The 15,008-nt window shown below is 37.9% G+C and overlaps 1 protein-coding gene across 8 annotated transcripts in view; it reads right to left on the reverse strand.

Moving 5' to 3' along the window:
* Window positions 1-15,008, reverse strand: part of AGAP1 (ArfGAP with GTPase domain, ankyrin repeat and PH domain 1) — a 399,779-nt gene that overhangs the window by 357,633 nt on the left and 27,138 nt on the right. The window lies entirely within an intron of this gene.

Below are 15,008 nucleotides of genomic sequence, written 5' to 3' on the forward strand. Positions count from 1 at the left end.
AATTTTAACCACCAAACTAGATATCTCACAGGGGATCTTTTAAAAGCATTGGGATTTAATGTCCACAAGCCCTTCTGAAAACCTTCCTACAGGCTGAAAATATCAGCCAAAGAGAAACAGGATATGCCCAGAAAAGAACACCTCAAGTTACCTCCTGTATGCAGTGAGCACAGGAGAATAAAGTTAGCACCTGAAAACAAACCAGTACTGACCTCTGCTATCTCACTTTCTAGGTTTACGGTGTTAAGATTTATTTTCCCCTAAATTACACAAAACTACATTCATATGTCAAATAGACACAAAGAACATTAATGTGTAAACATAAGCATATTTTGTGTTTCCACCAACAGTTTTAAAAATGTTACTTTGCTTAGGTCCCAGCTCTACTGCCAAATATATTTAAAATTAGTAGTGCACTTGAGACAAAAGCTAGTGACCCCACTCTTTCCTATTTTTGCCCTCCCTAAAGCCTGCCGTCTTCCAAATCTCCTAATTCCCACCACTTACATCCTCGAGCCCCTCCCCAAAACACCAGCTTTCCTCTGAAAGCACCTTGCCAAAGACCCTTCCCCTCACATTTTTATATTACATCCTCTCTTGCAACAGTCACCAGTTGTCCTCTACAAGCTTTCTCCCCCAAAACAAAGGAGAAAGGGCCCCGCACATTCAGTTAACAATCCTCGCATACACAAGGTTTTAAAATCTGTGCATTTGGAAGGTACATTGCCACAATTGTTCTCATGTAATGCACTGCCTGTAGCTGTCCCGGCTCTGCAGGCGAGAGAAGGGAACTATTGAACTCAGCTCTTGCATCTGTACACGGCTGTATCTTTACAGTTAACTACTAGCCTTGTTTGAATCAAAGAGTATGGTTTTAAAATTCAAGTGACCATTTCAATGAGCTTCTCAGCATTATTTAGCAGTAATGAAAAATACAACTTGTTACCAAGCTTAGTTGGCCTCAGATTAATGGCCAACACACCCCGCATTTCTAATCTATTACAGCAAATTGTCAAACAGATTTAGCAAGCATTATAAAAAAAGAATTCTTACAGATAAAGTTACTGTTCACAGAAAATTTGAGAAGCTGGAACAAGCATAAAGCATAGAAGTTAACATTATTTTGACTGCATCAAAACCCAGAGCCAAAAGAGATTTAGAATGAGGCAAGTTGGACACAAGTGCTCTCTTTAGCTGAACTGGCAGCACAAGTTCAGAAACAGGTATAGTCACTGAGATGTCAATTATGAGAGCATCAGCCCAAAGCTACACCAAATCCAAGGTCTCCCTTTGACATAATTGAGGACTACTTTTTCCCTAGCAGCATTAAAACTACTGTCCTAGTTTTGGCTGGAAGAGCTTCCCCCCACCCTGCCTTCCTTCTTAGTAGCTAGAGTAGTGCTGTATTTTGGATTCAATATGAGATTTGACACAAGAAGAATGTTGATAATGCACTGATGTTTTCAGTTATTGCTACGAAATCAAGGACTTTTCAACTTCCCATGTCCTGCTAGTGCGCAGGTACACAAGAGGCTGGGGGGGAGCACAGCCAAACCAACAGACTCCAATCAGTCAATGGAATATTCCATATCGTGTAACATCACGCTCGGTGTATAGATGAGGGTGGATCAGGAAGCTCGCTCTGGCTTCTGGGATTGTTGTTTCAGGATTCTCTCTCCTCTGGGATCACTAGCCAGGAATGGGCTGGGCATCGGTCAGTGGGTGGTGAGAAATCACATGCATTACTCATTTGTACCTTCTATTATCATCATCACCATTATTACTTTAATTTTCTATCCATTATTACACTGTTTTTATCTCAACCTATGATCCTCCTTACCCTTACCCCTCCAACTGCCCCTCCATCCCTCAGGGGTGGGGAAGGGTGAGCAAAGCAGCTGCGTGGTGTTTGGCTGCTGGCCAGGTTTAAACCACAACACCTACCTATCCTAAACATAAGACCTGAATTGACAAAACAGAAAAAGCTGACCTAATAAAACAAAACAATCTGTTAGTCTGCAGTCAGAATTTTTATGCCTTGCATCCTAACACTTCAAGTCTGAATTGTGTGATTTAGGAAATTTCCATGGATTAAGGTCTATTACTGGGCACACAGGCCGATAGAGTGCTAAAAGAAGAAAGACTTGGCATGAAAGACTTGAGAGTGTGTTATGTTTTTATGGCAACAGCATTCTTTTATTTCTGCCATTTAGGCTTGTTTTATTTAGCTTCCTCAATGCCAAGTCACAAACCTTTAACTTGAGAAGTTCCTTGAGACATCCAGGATTCTAAGTGACTTCCACATTCCCAATCCTTAATTCCTTCCTTCAGAAACTCTCTCTCTATACTACCACTAAGTATGAACCCTGGACATTTTAATATTACTTTCATCATTAACCAAGCCACAGAAAACATTCTCAACTACCAATACATTTACTTGTTCTAGACAGTTTTGGTACAGCAACCCAGGATACCCACAGAACACGAGCATTACCAACACCCTGACACACACAGAAGTATCCCGAGAGAAGCATTCTGAAGTCAGAATTACATCTTTTGCTGCTGGGTGACAGTTATTTGCACAAACTAGTGACTTCAGATGCTACTTCCATATCAGCAGCACTCCTTTCAGGGCATTGTTTTCCATATGGCCTTGCACGAACGAGCTTCTAGAAAGCTTGCAATTATTTTCACTGCTGTGAAACAGGATAGGAGAAATACAGATGCATACCCATTTTTTTTCTTAGGCACAAACTGTTTATATTAAGTTCATTTAATCCACAGCCAGTTCATAATTGCCATAAAGCAGTTCATCTTCAGTGATAGCTTTCCACAAGGCCATATGACATCCAGTTTATGGCAAATTCTACTTTTGCCTATAAGGAAAAAAAGAGTTAGTGCCAACGCCTGTGAAATTTTTGACAGTTCTAGCAAAATGACATTTCCTTAGACATGCACTTTTTCTTAAAAAAAAAGTATCTCTGAACTCATGCACAAGCATGAATTCTAACATATCTCACTAAGTTAAACTGGCCCAGGAACGTTCAAAAACATATTGCTCTCTTGCTGTCTGAAATCTCTAAATGCTGGTTTTGGTCACGGGGTTTGTTGGTTTTTTTAAACCTTGGCCTGTAAACTATAAAGTGTCAGTCATACATTCCATAATTCTTCTCATGGAAACAGTTTTAAAAGTTGGCAAACAGGGATCTGAGCTCTCTCTCCAAAGCATTAACTGAGCATGAGGCTGAAGCCCTGAAACAGATACTTACTTAATACCATCACTTCTGACACCTCTTGGTAATCTACTAATTAAAACAAGTGGCTGAAAGATTCAGAGGCAGGTAGCAAGACTGGGTGAATGTGGAACGGTCTCAGCATTTCAAATCAAAAGCCATCAGTGCAGCACACGAAAGACTCATGATGCACTGAGTTGCCCTAATGTCCTTTGAAAGACTTCACAAAACTATACAACTTAAAACTGTTCACTTACAGAACTGATTGCAATTATGTCTTTAGATATAAAGCAGCTATGGGAACTGCAACATGCAAACTTATTTTATAGGGTCATCCTCAAAACTGACTTAAAAAAACTGTCCTGATGCTCTTTCAGAAAGTGGCAGCACTACAATGCCATTATTGCTATAATCTGCTAGATTAATCGTGTCTAACTATCAAAGGAAGGGGGTCATAATTTGCAGGTTCTGAAGTTAACAGGAGGACTTTATACTGTAAACAAGTCTCAGAGTCTTGTCTCATGAGATCGACCTTGACACAACTCAGACATGCACTCTAACAGCCTGGATTCAGCTAAAGCAGTTCCCTTATCTAATTTTAAAAAAACAGGATGAAATGCTATAAACCAAAAGGCAAACTAGAAAACTGCTGTAGGACAATCTCATCATGACTTGTACTGTTAGAAGAGCCCCAAAACACTCTTACAGAACACTAATTACTTGCATAAACCATGAAGAAAAAGGAGAAAACCTGGGAAAATCCACATGATGCAGAAATAATAACACAGTAGGCTTTTCGAGTTTGAGTCCTATTAAAAACAGGCCTTCTTAATTTCTTCTGCAAGTCCCATGAAATGCAAAAACGACCTACCAGTTCTCATTTCTGCTACATACCACTTAGCTTTTATTCCCTCTTCAAAGGACTAAAGAATCTAGTTTGACTTGCGTATCTCATTACCTCCATCTACTGGTAAGAGTTTCTGCTTGTAAAAAAACCCACCACCAAACCACACACCTCTATTGCACATACTTCACCATTTTTAGAAAATTCTAATTTCAGTAATATTGATAATGAAAGAATTAAGAGGAGAACAAACAATTCAACTGAAAAAACCTGAAGGTACAGACTAGCTGATACACCTCACACCATCATTTTCTGATGCCTAGAATTTATTAACCCCTACTACCAGAATAAGAAATTTACCTTTGGATTGAAACTTAGCAGCAGGAGTCAGCCAGAGGCATGTTCTCTTATTTGTTTCCAGTCTAAGAGTCAATTTAAGAGATCAATGTGAATTAACATTAAGATTCACAGCCTTTACTGGTAACACATTAGACATGTTTCCTCCCATGCAGTATCACTTGTACCTCAGTTCCTTCTTAAACAGGAAGGCATCACTAGCCTTCAAAGTTCCTACAACTTGCTTTCCATTGTCATCCACATATGGTTTGTGTTACTGAAATTACTCGGAACTTAATTCTTTTAGTTCCAGATGTGACATTTCCTCAACTGATGAACAAATCACACATTAAATGAAACGAAGCATGCTAATGGGCTTCAGTAGTCTCATACTAGAAATAACTAGTCAGGGTAGCTACTTGTCAGCACAGCTAGTTACATTTCTCAGTTCTGTTACTGGGCACCAACGTGATAGACAATTTCACAACCACGACATAAGAACAAGCCATTGCATTATTTTTTTTTAAATAATTTGCAGGCAAGTATCACCGTATTTACTTATTCTGTTTAATTCAAAACCCAAGTTAGGTTGTAAACTGCTGTTCCCAGTGCCTCCCTACTATATTGAATGTTTCCACTCATTCCTTAGCATGTGTTACAACAGACAGCTAAGCAAAGCTTTCAATTTTCATCAGTGAGCAACACTGGCTGTGAATATACTTACTACCAAGTGTCACCTCTAAGAAACAATAACAACTTCTATTTCAAAACACTCCTAGCATCTTTGCTGGACTAGCACAAACATACAAGCTCCCCAAAGACAAGCACACCTTTCAGCTGTACTTCCTTCACACAGCTACAAGGCACTCACTTCTCCTGCAAACCAGCTCTTTAGGAGTTAAGTTAGCAAGAAACTAAATAATCCACTACAAGTAAGTCACATAAAACATATTTTTAACACTACATGAGACTGGTAGTCTCCAAAATCTTGCTTCCCCTACGTTAATTCTTATTAGATGTGATTGTCATATGTGCCTGGAAACTTTCCTTATATTCAATTGTTCTTTTTTAAGTATTATCTTGTTTTAAAACATCATAACTATTTGTTCTAATAAAAAGAGATACATGCTGGGGTTTTTTCCTGATACTTTTATGTAATTTATTCTACTCCTCCCCATACCCAACTCTCATAGTTGTCAGTAACCAGAAGGGGGCAACATTTTAAATACTATGTAAAAACAATACCAATTTTATCAATTGTCAAGCTGTTTGACATGCTTATTCTTCCCAAGTAAAAATTACCATGTTGTCTCAAAGCTCCTCATTTGTAATATTACAAAGAAAATTACCATTTCTTTCTACTTACAGATCCAAGAATTTCAATGAGTGATTTGATCGGAAAACTTCTTTTAAGCAGTGAATTCAGTATTTCACCACCAGCACTGCAGTGCGATACTATGATGCTTCAGTCCAAGCACAGCGACTGCTCTGTAGAAACACTACTGTTAACTTGGAGGAAATGACTGCATTCATTATTTCATGCACTGAATTTAAGTTCAAAATGAGACCTTTTGTGAAGCATTTCAGATTCTTTATTTACCAAAGTTCCTAAATTAAACTCAGTTAGCATAGCTGCCCCAGAATGAGATTTTTTTCATGCAACATGCTTAACTTTCACACATGATGATCCACTTATGACAAGGGAAATGCAAAACCTTTTAATCGCATGATAAATAAAATTGAATAGCTATTCTTTGAAATTGAGCAAGCAAAATGTGCTCTGATCCATCCATTTCAAGACAGCACTGTTCACTGATCCACAAGCAGAGTCATAAAATTCTCTAAGAGACTGCTGCTATGGTGATGTCTCTTCAAGAACGAACAATGTCCAAAAAAAAAAAATCTGTGGAGAACCATCGCAAAAAATTCCTCCAGCTTTTAAATAGTCTGTTTTAATTTGGAGAGCAGGAGAGAAATGTTACCATAATGGAAAAATAGTTTCAAAATCTACACAAGAGAAAATCTGAATGCTGTCAAAGAAAGTTTAACCTGGGAGGCACCTAAGAGTTTTATTTTTCCTAACATGGATTCTAACAGGCTGCATTACTTGCATTTAAAAAAAAAAAAAAGTTTTGCTTTTTTAAGCAAGCCCATTAGTGGGGTTCACTCACTGAGTATTTCACTTATAATTCAAAGAAAACATGATAAATGGTAACATAGAGCTTGAAATGGACCATATGTGCTGGACACACTGGAAGGAAAGAATACTGTTGTTAAAAAGTCTGATTATTATTTTTAGCTGCTCCTCAAAGCCTGGCACCACTTACACTTGAGAATGAACTTGCACCTATGAGCTTGTTCATACAGTGCTATGCTTGATCAAATCAGCTCTAACTGACCTATTAAAAAAAAAAAAAAAGCCTAGGTTCAGGTTTCAAGTTGACACGCCGGCAGGTTGAGGTTGGTGCTAGCTGTAACAAAGCACACAGCAAAGCGGTGGGGTGAAGCAAAATACACATTGCTCAAGGCTCATGGGAAACTTGCAGGCCAAGAGAAAATTGATTCATCATCTGGAATTGGCACCTTTTCTAACCAAGTATCTGAAGGCACTCAGTATGTCTAATGCTTGCCCGATAATAGCATAAAGAAGCATTTTGAACTTGGATTGATCTGGGTGTGAGGATGCAAGGGCATCATGCTTGGCATTCTCATACGGTATCAATCTTTCAAGATTTTAACCCAGTTTCCATGAGAACTAAGCACTTACTACATAAATCAGGCTTATTTAAATTCTCCACAGTTTTACTGATGCAGTGAGTTTTAAAACCCAATAAAATATTTTTTAAGGTATGCTATAAAAAATGAAATTTCACTTCATAATTGAGGAGATTCACTCAGGGTAAAAGTCAAAGTCTCATAACAGAAAAGTAGATCCAAAAAAAGCCAAAAATTAAGTTGTAGAAGCTGAAGTGGAAAGGCCACACCAATTTCCTAATGGTGGTTTAGATGCTTAGTCCCCGTCTCATTTATCCCCACTAATCTAGTAGGAAACTCCAGCTACAAACTGTCCTTTTACAGCTCAGCATTATGTCAGCTTATCAATACCAAGAGTTGAGGACACGAAGTTTAACATTTTTTCCAGTATGTCTGGATAAGTCACCCCTTAAGGCCGATTAATTAATCTGCTCTTTTAGGGATGAAAGATCATGAACCAAAAAGATCATGAATCAAGATCAAACAGCTCAGTTTTGTATTTTTATGATGGCCCTCAGATGTTTTGCCAGAATTGCATTTCCTGCACAGAAACTGCTTTAAGCAAAACATTCACACAGGCTTAAAATTTACAAGGCAAGTGCTTATTAATAAAAAAGCTTGTAATTTATCTTATTCTAAAAAAGTAAATACGTAAATATTTCTACAATCCTATATTAACTGACTGCTGAACTATATTTATTTTTAGCATAAGTAACAGCTCAGATAGGTACAAGGAGTATCTGCCTCACTTCAAACACTATTCAACAGCTTCATTTTATTGAGGTCCCTCACTCCTTATTTACTTCCTCCTTGGGGCTTCTCCTGCAACCACCACTCCTTCAATAATCAAACAAGCAGTTTTATAAATACCGTGTCAGATATAAACAGAGGCTTTTATTAATTTGAAAATCATTTTGTATTCTTCACTCCTCTACCAGGACTGTATGTTGTTCTTCATTTATTAAACTGAAGTACTGACATTGTTGAAAGTAGCAGAAGATGATAGCAAAGAGGCAGTCATCATTCATTCAAAATAAAAGTCTACTAATAGTTAGCAATTGTTTTGATCATCATTACAAGGTATAAAACAACTACTAAGAAATAAATTTTTCCAGTTAATTTCACCATTAAAATATGAATTCGCTCATCACAAAACTCAGCATCAATGGTTTAGGCCAGCTGTCACAATACGATCCTCACTGGTTCTGTAAGCTCCCAGCTGGGTCAACAGCCACATTACAATCTAGAGCTTGAAAAGGTCAGCAGGGACTGCCTGTTCAAGCACTATTCCTTCAAGCTTCTGCCTAAATCCTGACTTCATTATAAAAAATTCTCAGGGCAACCTGAAGTGCTATTTTATAGTATTTTAAGCATTGACTTAACACGTTCTTTACTATAGATTGTCCCTATAGCACACACTTCTTTCCCCTAGGAAGTACACTCTTAACGTGTTGGGAGTTCATGATCAGCACTTGGATTCTTCTTGTTATACATAACACATACCTTATTATAAATCTCTTTGCCTGCTGTATAATATACCCACTCTTCCGACTAGAGAAAACTAACTACGTTTAAGAGTACTGTATTTTCCATGAAGCTGTGTTCTCAGATGACACACCAAAAACTAAGACCTTCAAAGCCTAGAGCCAATATAAAGGGTTATGGGATTCCTACCTCCTGGGTGCCCATTAGCAAATTGCATTCTTCAACACCATGTTCCTGGAAGAAGATTTTTAACCTCACTTGCCAGTTATCTTTGGAGTTTCACCACACTGATACCACAGGAGACTTTCACCTGAACATGCTTCTGCTTTCATATGTCACCAGAATTATTTGTATCATAGTTCCTCATGTACAAGCCAATTCTGCATGTACTAACATATCAATGATTAATGCTAATTAACTTGCTGTATCCCTATTTATAGAAGGTCATGCTTGAGGATACAGGAGTAAGTCTCCACAAAATTCAACTGAAATTAGATGCATAAGCCCTTGTATTCACTTTGTTGACTACATGATTAGCACAGGTTCTGATAGTGGCAGTGGTAAATACTGTTTAGGCAAAAATTCTCAGACAAACATCATTCTTCCCCATATAAGTGACAATTCACAACAGGAATCTGTAGTTCACCTTCAGAGATCACGAACATATGTCTTCTCTTCTGAAGAGGTACAACCTACTAATCAGGAATGATCTGCCTGCAGCACAATATTTATCTTGCTACTCTGTTCTACCAATACACACTACTCACAAATATTGTCCAGTTAAAGAAAAAAATTCAGCATGACCATTCGCTTGCCAATCTCCTTATAACAAAACATTATGAATATTGCTAATCACAGTAGAAACAATCCTGCTCCACCAGTAAGTGCTAAGTTTCATCTATAGTCACACAAGCAATGAGAATTTTTAAAAAAATTAAGCATGCTTACTAAAAATGCTTTGGCAAACTGGAATGTTCTCTCATTAAAGAGCTCCTTCTCTAGTTTACTGCACAGTTCCCAGCACGCAAGTAATTTCAATTAATCACTGAAGTCCCTGCAAAAATGAAATGCTCCAATTATTCTGAATAGCCTGAGCGTTCAGAATTTTATCAAAATGTGTCTTTCCCATTCCCAGAGCCAGAATGCTTTTAGCAGCTTGACAATATTACTTTGATACAGAAGAGCTGATAAAAACCTCAGGTCATTTCTAACTCTACTACTTATGATTGAGACCAAATGTTAGGGGGTGCCTCTGTTAAACCCTTTCCTAGCATGCATCCATCACCTACAGAAAACAAATAAAAAAACGCCACCCTATGAAACTGATATTTCAGTTCCTAGCACCTAAACTTCTGAAAGTTAAAAAATTCCTTAAAAGAAGTTGCTATCCATCACCTAAACCATGTTATTGACTTATTCACCATCAAGATCTCTAGGCTACAAGATACAAGCAGGCACCAATGCTGCTGAGAGCTATATTGACAAGAAGCTGATGAACATCAAGAAAGTCTTAGAGCCCCCATATCTCAGAGACTTTTATAAAAGCTGATACTGGACCGCATTATCTAGCTGCACTACCAAACACAGTAAGTGCTATCAGCATGTGTTTATACTTACCAAGAGCCCAGCAAAGAACTGTTAACAGCTTAAGAATGTCAATGGGTTTAGTTCTACTTTTTTTCTCCTGTTATTAATCATATACAGCTAACATGTTTTGACTGGTGTACCAAGCACAGCTGAGTTAATATTGTGCAGAAGTTAATTAGTGCTTACTGGCAATAGCAGAAAAACATAAGTTTGGGGGTTGGATTTATTCAGGGTTTTTTTTGCTGTTGTTGTTTTTAAAAAAATAAGTTTCCATATTTTTTTCTTCACAAAAAGACTACTTGAAGCAAAAGCATACAGTTTTGTGTATTACCAGACCCCTCAGCAGACAGCAGGCACTGTTCACGACCACTACCCTAGCATTTACATCCACCAGTTGCTGCTGAGATAACAACATGCACGAAGCTTACAACTCATCATAACTCCCAGAAAATGGAATTTCTTAGCATGGATACTGCTTAAAGGAAAAAAAAATTAAGTTAAGATTCTGAAAGGCAAAGAGCTCATTGTTTTTGTTAGACATACAGATGGAGTTTATTCATCATTATGACAAACTTTCTATCACATCCCATCTTCATTATTATTCACTGATTTAAGCAAGTATTCAGACATTCAGAAAAATCTTCAGATATTAGTGAGTCTTAACTATTGCCACTATATTTAGAACTGCAGATATTTTCCATATAAAAGATTTCTAAGAAGAAGCTCAAACTTTAACATCACTGCAAGATTGTCTCTGCTTGCATACAGATTACTGAAATCATAGCACGCAAGCACAGGTCTGCCAGCCAAGTGTTTTGTTTTGTTGTTTTCTAATTGGCTAATGACAAAGTATAAGGATATTAAACTAACTCAGAGTTGCTTAGACCACACAAGTAACATCAAGGACTTAACTCTTCACTGAAAATACTAAGACTCTGCTCTTGACAGTTATTTAACCTGCTAAACCTCATTTTTTAAATATTCCTTTGACAGAATCGCTGCAATTTGCAGAATGGAATTGGGGAGACACACCAAAATGAGTATTTCACTTTTTCCTTCAAGTACTTCAGAAAAAGTATTTTTATCTGTATATTAACATACTTTTCTCCTAACACATTACTCAAAGCATACAATTTTAGCATTCAAAATTAAATCAGACTAAGTAGTTCAGGTACAGACCAAGAGTTTCAAATTCCTCTCCATCTAGTCCCGAAAGTGATGCCAGACTGCACCATTTAAATGAACACGGATTTCTTCTTTCCCCTCAACAGATCAGAATTTGACTGCTCTTTTTCTTACGAACCAATCATTTACAATTTGAGTAACTTCTGTCAAGTACTGACAGATTACTTCGTGGGGCTGGGGGGTGTGGGGGGTATAACAACACTCACCCACTCCCCCCCAAAGGATCTTAAACAGATTCTGATATACACCATGTGTTCATTTTAGCTGCTACTGTTACAGCTATGCCATGAATCAGCATACTTAGTTTACAAAGGATTTTTTATGGAATACCTGTACCTGAATCACTCTAATAATGCTCAGCTGACATTACCAAAGCTTGGCCTGAGGAGAAACAACCTGTTTTCACTACTCTCCATAACTGACTATGGAGAACTGCCATCACCAGCTACAGAATTAAGACTATCAAGATTTTGTGGGTAGTTCAAAGTTGGGAAATACAGCATCATATACGTAGCTACTATATATCATGTAAAGTGCCAAAAATCCACATTCCCTGCAACCAAAACTCTACGGCATCTTGTAGCTACAATATACATAAGATATCCCTAAGTAGGGTACAAAAAAAAGCAAACAACTTTGAGAAGTTGGGATTTCACCATGTAAATTTAGTGTTTTTCTCACTCAGACGAAAAAAAATCCTATGAACAAACAGCTCTCTTGAAACACTTCAGCAGATAGTGTATTTTTTCCTTTTACCAAACTTTATCACAAGAAGTTTCTTCAGTAGGCCTCTATAGCTCTCTACTATCACATAAGTCTATTTTCTAAGTGGTTTTCACAATGTGAGGAGGAGAAATCAACTGTCAATAAACTTCCCTTTGCTGGAGAGTAAGGAAAGCCAAGGTAAGCATGTCAACCAAGAAGCTTAAAAGGATCCACAGACTGAAAACAAGTTCATGCTTTCATGATTTTCTCAAACTAAAAGCATCATGTTTCAAAGCCTGTTACAGAATCAGTATTCAATTTTGCTTACATCTACTTGGATTGAAAAATCTTTCTGTATATACAAATCATGCTGAGGTGGTACTCAGAGGTTTTTGCTAAAGCTTTAAAAATAACTTCTTTGGCAGTAAGATTCCTAACAGCATCTGGCAGTGAATCTCTACCTTATCAATGCATTTATTCCAAACATAAGCAAAACAAGCATCCTGCGAGAAGAGGATTCAGTTTCAGATCTACTGAAAAAGGTACAGAGGTAAAAGACATGAGAAGAAAACACTTTAAGTAAAACTGTTACGGAAAATTTAGTCTCTCAGTAGCTATACTGTAATAGGAAGATAAGGAATCCATCTAATCTCTTTTACTCATACCCTCTCTAAATGAGACTCAAATAGAGCAGGTCATGAATTTTCCGTAGGGAGAATTGTACAAGCCCATCAAATATTAAAAAGCACTGCAGATGTCTGCAGTCCTTTCTAAAAGCTTTATTCAGACAAGCAAAGAGGACACATGAATTAATTAACTGTTTCCAAACATTCCACTTCCACAAACCATTACCTTTCTTCAGATGTTTTTAACTGAAAATGAGCCTGTTCCTCCAGAGTTTTCAGTCCAGAGCTCCTTCGTAGCTATTAGCAGAGTGTTTGTTTATCCAGGCTTTCAAAAGACTTCACAGAAAGAAACCCATCGATGTCTGCACAACTGTAAGCAATGGTAGTGTCCCACCAAAGCTTTTCTGAAAGCCTCCAACTCCAGACTGCACATCAGCCACGTATTCAGATTATCACTTCCACAAGTGAAAACTTAAATGCAAACTCCAAATTACATACACTGCATAAAGAGCCTCTTAAAAATTACCAGGAATGCATATGAATCACTAACTTCTTCAATTACTGTATCTACCCCACAATGCACTTAATGGGTTTTCTTCTATTCAATCTCTTTCTGCCAAACACATCTCCATTTTACAGTGGCACCAGCTGAATACCAACAGAGAGGACTGGAATTTATTCAGATATAGCTGCAGGGTACTCTGAAAAATTCTGAAAAGATGAACTTACTGTGTTCCAAGCAATCCTTCATTAGCTCATTACTTTAGAAAGAGGCATCTTATGACTGATTTTTAATAGGAAGAGTGCTCAAAGACATTATTTTCAGAACACAAAACTATTCTGCAAGCTAGAAAATATCATACCTATATTTGACATGTCATCTTCAAGCTCCTTTGCAATGAATAACATCCTTCCCAGGAAAAGCAAGGCGAAGAAATCAGCTTGTGCACTACCTATATGCACATATGCTGGTCCAAACACATTGTCAAGACTTTAAATGAACTTGTCAGAGAAGTACGGAGCTCCTCAAAGTCACAACTTCAGCCATCCAAAGATATCAGCTCCTTTTACATTATACCAGGCAGTAATTTTTCCTTCTTGCATAGAAGAGGAAGAATTCTCAGTCACCACAGTTGCCCTGCAGCCTCGCCGCGTGCCCACGTTTGGCTCTCCGATGAGCTGACCCAGGAGTCTAGCAGCTCAGCACTTTCAGGTCGTGGCTCTTCAGATGCTTCTGAAAACAGAACACCAGCCGCTACTGGAATCCACACGCTCAATATCCAGTGCCGCTGATCAAGTCCCACATGTAACATCTCCTGTTTACCTAATGCAACAGTCAGACAGATTTATATTGCACTGGGTATCTGCGGGTGAAAGGCTGCCTGATTATCAATTTTGTTAGGCTGATAACCAGGGTAAAAAAACCACACCTTTTTTTAGCATAACATCGCATGTCAGCTGTCACTACTTCAGACTTACTTCTAAAGGAGGCTGATTCAAGAAGCAGCCAACCATGTTAAAGCGCAGACCCCATTCAAATTTTACCAGCTCTACTGCAAAGAACCATTGCGAATGCACTGTCCTCACACTGCCTTCCCACATAACTGTCATTGAAAATTGGTACTGACGCTTTTGTATCTAACAACATGAATTCGTTATTAATTGAACTGGTTTTCAATTAATCAGATTATCACTACAGCTGTGAGCATATAATCTTAGGAACCTTACTCTTGGACTGTGACCTACTGTTATCTTGCACTATCATAGAAATTTAATCTGTCAAACAATCCAGTACAAAGTCCATGTAATTATATCTGCTTAAGTACAAATCCACTCTTGGCAATAAGCCCTCAACAGGTACTTTTTGTTCATATGTCGGTCAAGTTTCATTCAAGTAATTACAGCCTCTTTCTCACTAGAACAGCTACTGATATTTGCACAGTCTCAAATTTCTGAAGCCTTAACTAGCCTAGTACTTCCAATTTTATGAACAGTAAATTCAAGCAGGTACAGAGTCAGCACCACTGTGGCTTGCTACAGAATAGCCAGGCTATGCTAACTGTAATATGATGTTTAATTAATATTCACCACTAATTGGTTCAGCTACACAATGCAGATGAAGCTAACTCGTTTTATGATTTGCAAGTTTTTCCACTTCCACCACCAGTACTTTGTCTTTCCTAGATGGAGAGAACTTTATCACTACTTCCACCTTTCTAGTTTTAGTCCTGACTCCTGTGCATGCGTCAGATG

This window comes from Strix aluco, chromosome 6 (genome assembly GCF_031877795.1).
Source record: "Strix aluco isolate bStrAlu1 chromosome 6, bStrAlu1.hap1, whole genome shotgun sequence".
Taxonomy (NCBI): Eukaryota; Metazoa; Chordata; class Aves; order Strigiformes; family Strigidae; genus Strix; species Strix aluco.